Source organism: Saccostrea cucullata, unplaced genomic scaffold, assembly GCF_032062105.1.
Source record: "Saccostrea cucullata isolate Sc308-1 unplaced genomic scaffold, CSIRO_AGI_Scuc_v1 ctg1425, whole genome shotgun sequence".
NCBI classification, from domain to species: Eukaryota; Metazoa; Mollusca; class Bivalvia; order Ostreida; family Ostreidae; genus Saccostrea; species Saccostrea cuccullata.
In genome coordinates, this window is record NW_026939552.1 from 18,331 (window position 1) to 31,227 (window position 12,897).

Sequence of the window (12,897 nt, forward strand, 5' to 3'; positions counted from 1 at the left end):
TTGCTTGCTCCTGTGACAACTTCAGCATCACATGGCAACATTGTTGCTTTCTATGTGTATTTATCAAAAGATGTTCCATCTCCAAGCGCACACCGTATCCTCACATTTGATACAATAATCACAAATACTGGAAATGCCTACCGTCCCCATTATGGAACATTCATAGCCCCTCGATCTGGTCTTTACGTGTTTACATGGACTATTGGAATGGCTGGATTATCAGATCACACAACAGAACTGTTGGTCAATAACAATTTTGTTGGTTCGACATATCTAAACTCAGGTAATACTATTGATGGCAGTGTTACCGGTACTGTCGTGGTGCATGTTGACCAGGGAGACGATGTGCTTTTGAGAACTGGTGGAACATACAACGGTGGAAACATTATAAGTAACCCTGTTGGAAAATAATCGTTTGCAGGGTGGTTTTTAGGTTAAAGTCCACTTTGTTAAAACTCTGTTGAATGCTTAATTAAACTGTTCCTTATTTCGAAAATTATTGTTTAATCTTCCTCATTCTGTTGATAATTTCAAGTATACAGTTTCTTGAACCTAAGCTCCAGATTTTGATCTTTAAGCATGTGCCATCGTATTATTACTCGAATAAGATGAGAACTGATTGGAATTGTTCAAATTGTGTTTGTAATTAGTTGTGCAGTTTTTAGCTCACCTGAGCCGATCGCGAAGGCTCAAGTGAGCTTTTCTGATCAAAATTTGTCCGTTGTCTGTCGTCGTTGTCGTTGTCGTCGATGTCGTTGTAAACTTTTCACATTTTCATCTTCTTCTCAAGAATCATTGGGCCAGCAAAGATGAAACTAATGTGGAAGCATCTTCAGGTAGTGTAAATTCAAGTTAATTCAAATCATGACCCCCGAGGATAGGTTGGGACACAATGGCTGATCAAAGTTTTACATAGGAATACATGGGAAAAAAACTTTAAAAGTCTTCTCCTCAAGAACCTCTTGACCAGGAAAGATGAAACTCATATGGAATCATCCTCAGGTAGTGTAGATTCAAGTTTGTTCAAATCATGACCCCCGGGGTTAGGGTGGGGCCAAAATGGCCGATCAAAGTTTTACATAGGAATATATAGGAAAAATATAGGAACCATTGAGACAGGAAAGATGAAACAGTTGTGGAATCATCCCCAGGTTGTGTAGATTCAAGTTTCTTCAAATCATGACCCCCGGGGGTAGGGTGGGGCCAAAATGGCCGATAAAAGTTTTAAAAAGGAATATATAGGGAAATCTTTTAAAATCTTCTTCTCAAGTACTTCAAAGCTTAGTGATATGTATAGGGAATCATCCTCAGGTATTGTAGATTCTAGTTTGTTCAAATCATGACCCCCTGGGGGGTTAAAATTCACACCCCCCAAGTAAACTTTCAGTTCTGATCTGATATGTGCTTTTTTCTAGCCAATTGCTCAGGTGAGCGATGTGGCCCCTGGGCCTCTTGTTTTTTTTATTTTGGCTCTTAGATAGCAGTCCCTTGGTTTCCGCCAAGATAGCGACCTTTTCTTGCCAAAATTGTCGCCTTTGTGTCTCCGACCAATATGACTGCTATTCCATTTTCGTCCAAAATGACCCGCTTTCCACTTCCAGCCAAAATTACAGTCCTTTCGTCCATAACGGCGACTACCGGGGTATTTCGATTTAAGCTAAACAAAGGATACATCACCAGGGTTTTGGACTGCCGCCCGACGGCAGATGGGTTTAATTTACTTCTTTGTTACATTTTTATTGATTTAGTCATCTATTAATTTATTTCGTTCTCCAATATCATTTAATCACATAACTAACATAGGCTGGCGTAGCTGCACAACCAAGACTCCTTCTCGCCCAAGGCTGGTTATTGTATCAATGGATTTAAGTAGCCCTCCCAAGACCGGTAACATTTTAGAAACTGGACAAAAGCCCGCGGATATAGGACCCTGAGAAAAGATAGTGAAACAAGAGGCCCATGGGCCTTATAGGTCACCTGAGAATCATGCAACAACTTTCAAATGATATAATTTGGTTCATGTTTTAAGGTAGATGCTATGGCATTCACACTTTTGAAAGAGGCTGGCACCATTGCTAATCATAACTATGAACTTAGCAAATGCTTAGTTTGGTTACTTAGCCTCCTTAATACCCATAGGCAGAGTAGGGGAACAAAAAAATACATATCAACTAATCAGTAATATTCAGCAAAAATCAGAAGTGCCCCTACCACACATGAACCCCTGACCCTAGGTCCACACATTGCACAATTTTTGAAAAGGCACACTTGTTTATCAAAAATGTTTGATAAATACCAAGGATCAGATTTCAAACAATTCATTTTCTGTGTATAAGTAGAGCCCCCTCCCCCCTATGGTATCCCTGACGCAGGGGCCTAGAAATTCACAATTCTGGAAGAAAAACCCTTGCACATCATAACTATATAGGTAGTTCATCTACTTATTACCCATGGCCAGGAGCAGAGAAGAATTTCACAATTTTGGTAGAGGACTCAATGCTGATAACAATCATGCCAACAGTTTGACTGCTTGATGTCCAGGAGTAAAGAGGAAGATTTTTAATGATTGCACTTATTTTAGTGGTTTTGACCCCACTCCAGGCCCCAGGGGGCAGGGACCATGAAATTCACAATTTTTGTTCCCCTTCACCCATGGATGCTATATGCCAAAATTGGTTGAAATTGGTAGGGCGGTTGAAGAGAAGATGCTGAGAATTTTCAAATGTTAACGCACAACACATGACACACAACGCAAAACGCACAACTATGGTCGATAACAGATAGCAATAGGTCACCTGCGTTTACTCGGGTGACCTAAAAATATTAGAGAAGGCGGACAAGGGCAAATTTCCAATGCCTAAATGATTATCCTTAATAGATAAATGTATTTAACATTTTATAACTGATTACATGATAAATTTTAATGATTTAATGTCAAAGCAAAGAAGTATTCAAAATTAAAATGAAATACATATATGCAAAGAAGCATTCTGACTAAAATAATTTATAGCATAGAAAAGGTAATGATTTGCTTATCAGTTCTTTTCCTTGTGGTTAAAGTCACCTTGATAAAACATGAAGTGAGCACTATAACAAAGGACTAGCCTTGAAATGCAGACGGGTTGATTCCTTATCTTATTGATCCAATTCTTCTATGTTAAAGGCCATGTCATGGGAAACACTTGGTACCGATATAGATTTGAAGGCGGTGACAGAGAAATTAGAGGAACTCCAGACGACCGTACAAGTGATCGCATTTCTCAGTTAGAGAAGAAGAACATAAACCTTGAAAAACTTATAACAGCGACCTCCACAACAGAGAGAACAAGCAAGATGAACGGAAAAAAAGATATCCGTGTTACTGAGTAGACAGAATATCCAAGAAAAACAATACAGAGATCTAAAGAATCGACTTTGGACTTTAGAGAAGAAGCTGAAAATGTCCAAATGTTAACGCACGACGAACGACGGACGAAAACGGATAGCAATAGGTCACCACTGAGTTTACTCAGGTGACTTAAAAACATACTAAATGGGCAGATTCTAATTAAATACTTGTACACATATTATTACATTTTTATTCCTGTAAATACCTGGTGTAAATTTGAGCACCCACCCCGGCTACTGCAGAACAAGCAAGACAGGTCTCATCGTGGTTGTAACTTACTGAGTACTACCCGAACACGAGCACTCAGGTAGATAAAATTGCTAATAGAGAGGATCTCAACAGGAAAAAGACCTAAATATATTATCACAGAATAAGGATATCTTAAGGAATAAATTAACTTTGTTAAATTATCATTAACAGATATTTAACATTTTTTTAACAACTACCTAATTAATTTTAGTAAAGCAATATTAAAGTAGTATTTTAAATTAACAATAAAGCACATGCATATACAAAAGTCTTTCTGACTGAAATACAATGTCCATGTAATTTGTAGAAAATTATCAAATATTTTCCTTGTGGTTAAAGTCACATAGATAACCTAAATAAGGACAGCACTATTAACAGAAAGAACTAAACTTGAAATGCATACGGGATTATTTCTTTTCATATTGATCAAATTTCTCTATCTCACTGTTAATGGTCATGATAGGGAAACACTTGCCACTAATACAGATTTGAAGGCGGTGATGGAGAAATTAGAGGAACTTCAGACGACCGTACACCTCCAAAGTGATCGTATTTCTCAGTTAGAGAATCAGAACAGAAACTTGGGAAAACGTATTGCTACCGATCTCCCCAGTAGAGAGAACCAGTAAGATGAACGTATTTCCATTCTAGAGAAACAGTACCTGTGTTTAGAGGAACGTTTGTTAAAACAATCCAAGGACATTTTATCTGAAAAGGAACTGAAGGAAGCCACTACAAAAAGGGTTTCCAAGTTACTGAGTAGACAGAATGTCCACGAAAAACTGTACAGAGGTGTAAAGAATCGACTTCGAAATTTGATGCACAACTTGCAGGAGGAAAATTCCCCTTTTACTAAAGCCTTCACACAAAACAAAGAGAGTATGATAAGAAAAGGTAATTTAAGGTTAATGACAATACATCATGCAAGCTTCATATCATAAAATTTATTCATTAGAATGATATTTGCTCTTTACTGCACTTTTTTACAGTGCAATTGCTTGCTCCTGTGACAACTCCAGCATCACACGGCAACATTGTTGCTTTCTATGCTTGTTCCATCTCCAAGCGCGCACTTCATCCTTACATTTGATAACGTAATCACGAACGCCGGAAATGCCTATCATTCCCATACGGGTACCTTCATAGCGCCACGATCTGGTCTTTACGTCTTCACATGGACCATAAGAATGCATGGATTATCACATCATACAACAGAATTGTTGGTCAATAACAATATCGCTGGGTCGACATATCTGGATTCAGCTAATACTATAGATGGCAGTGTTAGCGGTACTGTGGTGGTGCATGTTAACCAAGGAGACGACGTTTTTCTTAGAACTGGTGGAGTATACAACTATGGTCACATTTTCAGTGACTCTTATGGAAAATCATCATTTGCAGGGTGGATTTTAGGTTGAAGTCTTCTTTTAAAAACTTGAAGACTTGATTTGTTTCTTTTTCGAAAATTAAATGTTTTAAATGTTGCATGATTATTTAATTTAAGATTTTGAGTACCTCTTTTAACTTTAAATTTAGATTTTCATCTTTAATCATACACTATCTATCTCAGTCGCATCACAGCCCTGTTTTTCCTGAGTGAAAATCAATCTCAATTCACCTCAAAATCTTTTTCTTCACATGTACATATCTCTATCAAATTCACTGTCTTAATTGCTGAATACATCATACAGGTTCAAATGATGACGGTAAAGCAATAGATGTCCATGTCCATTGCAAAATAATAAAAAAAATAGGTATACATATACATACAAAATAATGCTTGTAATGTCAGCACTACACTGAATTTTATGACGTTATGCAGTACATTACCATTACATGTAATGCAAAATTCTTTGGGCATTACAAATTACTAGCATTACTTTGAGATCATGTAATGTATTGTCATGCATTGTCATTACAATAAGCATTACCCCAAGCCCAGACTCCAAATTTAGACCTCTACTCGGAGAGTTTTTTATCAGGTCAAAGCTTACCGTGTAACGGAACTTTAGTATCTATGATCTCATTTAAAAGACTGACTTTCAACTCTAAAACCAGGCACTTGGCAACTCGAAAGGAACAAACACTACTATGTTTACGTCTTAGGTCTTTGCGGTGCGCTACAAATGTGAACCCATCGCCTTGGAAATCCTATCAGATGAATCTACATTTAGTGGAAAAACTGTGTCAGCCACTTACTTAAAATGGAAACATTGCCTTCCTGAATGAGAGGAAAAAAAGTCGAAGACAGATTTGATTTATGTCCACTTTAGAAACTTCAGAAGATTTACTAGCAAAGTTTCAATTGACGTGTGTGTCTATGTACATGTAACACACAACGGAATTGATAATCAACAGCAATGTGTTGGGGCATATGGATGGTAGTGTTACAAATTAATGTTGTGTTTGTATACGTTAACAAAGAGGATGATGTTTACGTAGGAACAGGGGACAACCGAAACTCAGGATACATAATGAGTCATTCCTGGGACCGATCCTCCTTTACTGACTGGATGCTGCCGTAGTCAGGCCAATTTAATTCCGATTTTGAGTTATCTTTGTATTTTTCATTTCTTAAGTGTCATTTCTTTAGACCGTATCTAATTATCATTAAACATGGAGTCGTAAAAATCGTGGAATTTGTGATTACTCTTAATCCATAAGTTTAAAATACAAGGGCTTATAAGTTATTGGTCTTTTCAGATATAAGTAAATACTAGAACCCCCCCCCCCCCAAAAAAAAAAACCTTTAGAATTTGCGCAATCCACCCCCCCCCCCAATTTAATGATTCCAGGGTATTAATTTATTCAATTACAATCTTTTAAACTTTGCATCTCAAATTTTTTTTTTGTATTTTAAGATTTAAGCTTAATTATATCAAATAATGATAAAATATATATTTTTTGATAATACATTTGAGCTTCATAGATATCCATCAGAATTCAAATCATGTGCACACATAAGTACTCTGAAGTTGACATCAAGAAGATGCTTGAGTTTCTGATTGACAATATCTATGTGGTTTTTGGAGACCAGGTATTCCAACAATCTATTGGAATTCCCATGGGTACCAATTGCGCTCCGTTATTAGCAGACCTATTCTTATATTCATATGAAGCAGAATTTATGTAAAATCTGATGCGTGAAAAGAAGAAACACTTGCTGTGGACTTCAACTCAACTTTCAGATATATCGACGAATAACAATGATTCCCTCGTCGATACGATATATTCAGGAGAGCTTGAGATAAAAGATACGACAAAGTCTGACACATCTGTTTCATACTTGGACATTTTACTTGAAAAAGAGGTTAGTGGTAATCTAACAACCAGGCTATATGATAAACGTGACGACATTAACTTTTTTATCGTCAACTTCCCTTACTTATGAAGAAATATACCTTCATCACCTGCATATGGAGTGTATATATCTCAGTTAAAGATACGCAAGCGCATGCTCTAAGTATGAAGAATTTCTAAAACGAGGTAAATTATTGACAAGCAACTTGATGAAACAAGGTTATCAGCAGTCTTGTTTGAAGTCATCATTTCATAAGTTCCATGGTAGATACAATGATCTTGTCAGCAAATACAATTGATCATGGAGTCAAATGCTGACTGACGTTTTTCATACTAATTGTTATTCCATTATTTGTACTCTGAATTGACGACGGATTTTCCTGTTATTTCATGATCATGACAAGGAGCACACGGCGGGTGTGACCGGTCAGCATGGGATGCTCACTTCTCCATAGCACCTGATCCCACTTCTGGTGTTTCGGAGGTCCGTGTTTGCTCTACTCCTATTTTGTATTGTTTTATTGACTTTGAGATTGAATACTGATCGTTATCTCCATATTCTTCTTCTATTCCGTAATGCGCTATTAGTCTTAGAATAGTGTTAGAATCTTTAAAGTTTTCCTTCTTTAGTTTTGTAATTTATTTCATTTTTGAAAAGAAAGCACTTTATTTACATTACATTAAGTCTGAAAATAAATACTGTAGAGAATCCTATTAAACTGTTCTATTTATTGCTCAGCAGAGTCATGAAATTTACTACCATCCCTCAAACTGTTGAACAGTTTTTGCTCTACTCATAGATGTTGAACAAATTTTAGCTAATTCTATGGGATAAGAGGACAATAAATTTAATGTTCGTGGTTTTTCGTCTGAGATGGAGGAAAATGTATTCTTTAAAAATCTTTATTAAACCTCAACTGATTTTGAACTGTATAAGAGTAAACCAATGTGCTTTGCTTATTCCTTGAAAATCACTATATAAAACTGATTTGTTGGGTAAAGGTGCATCGGATTATTTTGATGAACTAATACACACCTATTTGGAATCCCTAGTAATTTATCTTGCCTATTGATACATTGTACTTTATAGACCATTGATTCAAATTTAAAAAATCTTTTACAAAAAATTAATTATTTCATCTCCATAATAGTCTGTGTAATCACTACATGCATTTCCATTGCACACCTCATAACTGTACTGCATATAAACAAGAACAGTTACAGTGTTTGAAGATGGTCTATTTTTTATCTATACAGTTAAAGTAAATCATTAATGAGAGTCGGCAAGATTCCAGTTTTCCTTCAGCAAGACTATTTCGTCGGCTGAGCCTCGGAAAATTTACATTAAAGTTTTGCAATATGTGACATTTTGTCCGTCGTCCGTCCGTCTGTCCGTCTGTAAACTTTTCACATTTTCGACTTCTTCTCATGAACCAATGGGCCAATTTTTACCAAACGTTGTACAAAGCATCCTTGGGAAAAGCTAAATTTCAATACTTAAAATAAAGGGCCAAGTCCTCACACAAGGGGAGATAATCAAGAAAAGACAAAAAATAGGGTGGGGTCATTAAAAAATCTTCTTCTCAAGAACCACACGGCCAGAAAAGCTGAAACTTAAATGAAAGCATCCTGGGGTAGAGTAGATTCTAAATTATTAAAATGATGACCCCAGGGGTTAGGCCGGGGCCACAATCGGGAATCAAAGTTTTACATAGAAATATACTCTTCAAAAAAAGAAACGCATAGTAGAAACAATGCCCTGAAAAATGTATGATAGTTTTGTCATACCTTTAATTTTTATATGGATATGATGTATTCAAGTAAAATGTGTGATTTTTTATGCAATTCTTAACTTTACACCTATTCTACAAGTCTCACAGACAAAAAGACCTGATTTTGCAAAATTTCCCCAAAAATTTTGATCTCAATTTTTATTTGTTGAATTCTGATGCAATTCCTTCAGGTACAAAGAGGCTATCAAAAGGGGGGGGGGGGGGGGGGGGGTTCTCGATATTTTGAATCCGGTTCTATCTGAAAATTGACTCTTTCTGAAAATGCTGCATCTGAATGTTGCATAGCGCAAAAAGGAAAATGGGCGATTGGAAGCATTTGGACCGCAGTCTACAATTGCAAAAGATTTTAAGGTTTTGCAACGCACCATATCTAACCTATAAAACATAAATCGTTAACCTGGAACACCCAATGTTTGCAAAAAATATGGCAGACTACGTGTGACATCAGCAGCACAGCATCACTTCAGAGGATTACGAAAAATGCATGAATGTAATGCAATGACGTCATCTGATAGCATTAGCTATCCTTGAACTGCACATATCATTTAACAAGACTATTTTCAGTTGACTTCGAATTATTGCAAGAGGATTATTCATGCCATTGTTCCGACCCCACAACACCCCAAATATCGACTTCAAAAATCTCAGATCAATAGAGACCACAGCATCACTGCTGAACGTTTTGGTAAACCTACTAGTCCAGAATGTTTATCTGAAAGCCTCTTATAAGTTTAGGGGTGCTAATGCTTTGTAATGAATGTTAGACAGATAACTGCCTCCAGGACGTTAAAAAAGTTGGTGGTGGTAGTGTAATGATATGGAAAACGGTATTATAAGAAAGTATGGTTGATTTGGTTCGAATTCAATGGACTTTGATGGAAAAAGGTACTGTAACCATGTTCTACCTACACATGCCCATTCAATCTTGCAGCATCCTAGAGCCGTATTGCAATCTCACAATACACAGCCACATATGCCTCGTTTGACACTCCAATTCTTGCAAAGCAACAGCAACCTGTTTCTTCCACAGTCATCTAAATCGCTAGATTTAATCCAAATTAAGCAGCATTGGACAAAATGGATTGACATGATTTGCCAAAGACAGTCGCATCCCCAGACTCTGCAACAGCTGACCAAAGTTCTACATTGGGAGTTGGAGAGTATTCCTATACAGTTTTTATTAAACACATTTGCTTCCATTAGATGCCATTTGTGGCTATCATTTGTTTCTGCGGGGGGCATACCAGATATTGATCTTTAATGGCCTTAAACTGACCATGATTTTAAAGTTGTTGAGTAATTATGACATTAAGATAGTATTCCTGTTGCTTACCACATTTCTGTTTTATCAATTCATCATTTTACTAAATAATCTTTATGTTCAATGTGTCACTAAAATTCTACTATGCGTTACTTTTTTTGAAGAGTGTATGTAGGAAAAAAACTTTAAAATCTTCTTCTCAAGAACCACTTGGCCAGAAAAGTTGTTTAGGGGCATCCTGGGCTAGTGTAGTTTCTAAATTTTTCAAATCACGACCCCATGGGGTAGAGTGGGGCCACAATAGAGAATCCAAGTTTTACATAGAAATTTATAGGAAAAAGCTTTGAAAATCTTCTTCTCAGGAACCACTGGACCAGAAAAGCTGAAACTTATACAGAAGCATCCATAGTCTTGATTTTAAATTGTCCATATTATTACCCTTTGGGCTGGATGGGGTCACAATAGGTATTACAAGGGGGAAATCTGGTTAAGATCAGCGTGGTTAGATTTTAAAGCTTCACAGGTGAGCGATGTGGCCCATGGGCCTCTTGTTTTTAATATACGAGAACAATTTTGTAGGACATGATTTTTTACTAGATGCCCGGAAGCTTCTGTGGTTAATGGTATAGACGACATCTATAGCTAAAAACCAGAGAGTATGCCAGCTTAATCTTCCTGTCAGTTGAGAATTTGAATACAGTACACTATAATGGATCCACGAGTTTTACCATGCTGTACATGTAGTAGCACCTAAATTTCCCATAAACCATTACGAGGAAAGTATCTCATGTAGGGCTTTGAATAAAGACAACAGGATAAATGTTAACAGACAATCGACATTTTGTAACTAATGAAGCTTCGCCAAAAATGTATTAAAAATAAAATAAAACAAACTAGAGGTACTGTGAACAATGAGCTAACTAAATGATACCCGCCTCCCATATGAATATAATGGTTGCTATGGAAAACTCAAAATATTTGTCAGATAAAAAAAGTAAAATAAGAGGTCACAAAAGTAATATGTAATAAAGACTCTGCGAAAGTCTCATTAAATGATCATAATGACAGGATTTGTGGGTACGAGATTGATATCCGAAAGCATAACAGACGAACGGACATCCCGGTTACTACATACCCTCCCGCTTTTAGAGCGAGTGGTGTAATAAATGAATGCAAAAAGTGGTACAAGTCTAAATGAAATAATTTTTAGAAAAGGTTATCCGCTTATCAGTTCTTTTCCGGATGGTTAAAGACACCTTGATAACACATTTGAGGTGAGCACTTTTAACAAAGGACTAGACTTGAAATGCAGAAGGGATTATTCCATATTATATTTGTCCAATTTCTCCATCTTACTGTTAATGGCCATGTTGGGGAAACACTTGGTACCAATACAGACTTGAACGCGGTGATGGAGAAATTAGAGGAACTCCAGACGACCGTACACCTCCAAAGTGATCGCATTTCTCAATTAGAAAATCAGAACAGAAACTTGGAAAAACGTTTTGCTACCGATCTCCACAGTAGAGGAATGCAAGCAAGATGAACGGATTTCCATTCTAGATAAACAGTACCTGTGTTTAGAGGAACGTTTGGTGAAGCAATCCAAGGACACATTAGCTAAGACAAATCTTAAAGAGACCACTACGAAAAAGATATCCATGTTACTGAATAGACAGAATGTCCAAGAAAAACTATACAGAGGTCTAAAGAATCGACTACAAAATTTGATATACTTCCAGCAAAAAAAGTCCTCTTACCCTAAAGCCTTCACTCAACATAAAGACAGTTTAATAAGAAAAGGTAAGGTTTATGACAATTTATCCTGCAAGCGTATAAAATATATACACATATAAAAATACTAATTCACGAGAATGATATTTTTACTGCATTTTTTGCAGTGCGATTGCTTGCTCCTGTGTCATCTGCACCAAACGGCAATATTGTCGCTTTCTATGCGTATTTATCGAAGAATGTCCCTACTCCTAGTGCGTACCACATTCTTATATTTGATAACGTAATCACAAACGAAGGAAATGCCTATCATTCCCACACGGGTACCTTCATAGCCCCCCGACCTGGTCTCTACGTGTTTACATGGACGATCAGAATGAGTGGAAATTCATACCACAAGACGGAACTGCTGGTCAATAACAATTTCGTTGGGTCAACATATTTTTATCCTAATAATATCGATGGCAGTGTTACTGGTACTGTCGTGGTGCATGTCGACCAGGGAGATGATGTTTTCTTAGAACTGGTGAAGCAAACAACAATGGTAACATTGTAAGTAACAATTACGGGAAATCATCTTTTGCAGGATGGGCTTTGCCAGAAAGATAAGAAATATTGAGTGAAAGAGTAGCAAAGAAATTGACCTAATATGGCGTCAATGCATTTCGTAGTTATTGCACTTCTGGTGCACATTAAATTATTTTGTTGTGTCATTGACGGAAACAGTTATGATCCAAATTGGAGGTCAGTAGTTAATATATTAAACGATCTACAAAACACTATTAAAATTCAGAATAAACGAATTTCCCTGTTAGAAAACCAAAAGGACATGCCAAACATAAGATCATTTGAAGAACTCCAGAGGACAGTCATTACTCAAAACAAACGCATTTCGTCTTTGGTGAGGCGAGTATATAACTTAGAAGAGACCATTATTTGCCAATCCAAAGCATCTGAATCTCAAGCAAATATCACAACCCACAAACAACCTAAAATTTCTGTTAACCGACGAATACATCAACATCTCAGGATCAGTTTTAATTTTCTTAAATCCCAAAGTGTTTTCCAAGGGAAAGAGGGAAAAAACTTCAAATAAATCTGTATCAAGAATTACAAAAGAACCAGAGTGTGAAAAATTAATAAGGAGAGGTACGTATACATTTAATGTCATA

At 36.7% G+C, this 12,897-nt stretch overlaps 1 pseudogene; it reads left to right on the forward strand.

The window, feature by feature from the left end:
• The first annotated feature begins 3,985 nt into the window (after positions 1-3,985).
• LOC134253178 (complement C1q-like protein 2) lies at positions 3,986-12,334 on the forward strand (annotated as a pseudogene).
• Positions 12,335-12,897: the final 563 nt, after the last annotated feature.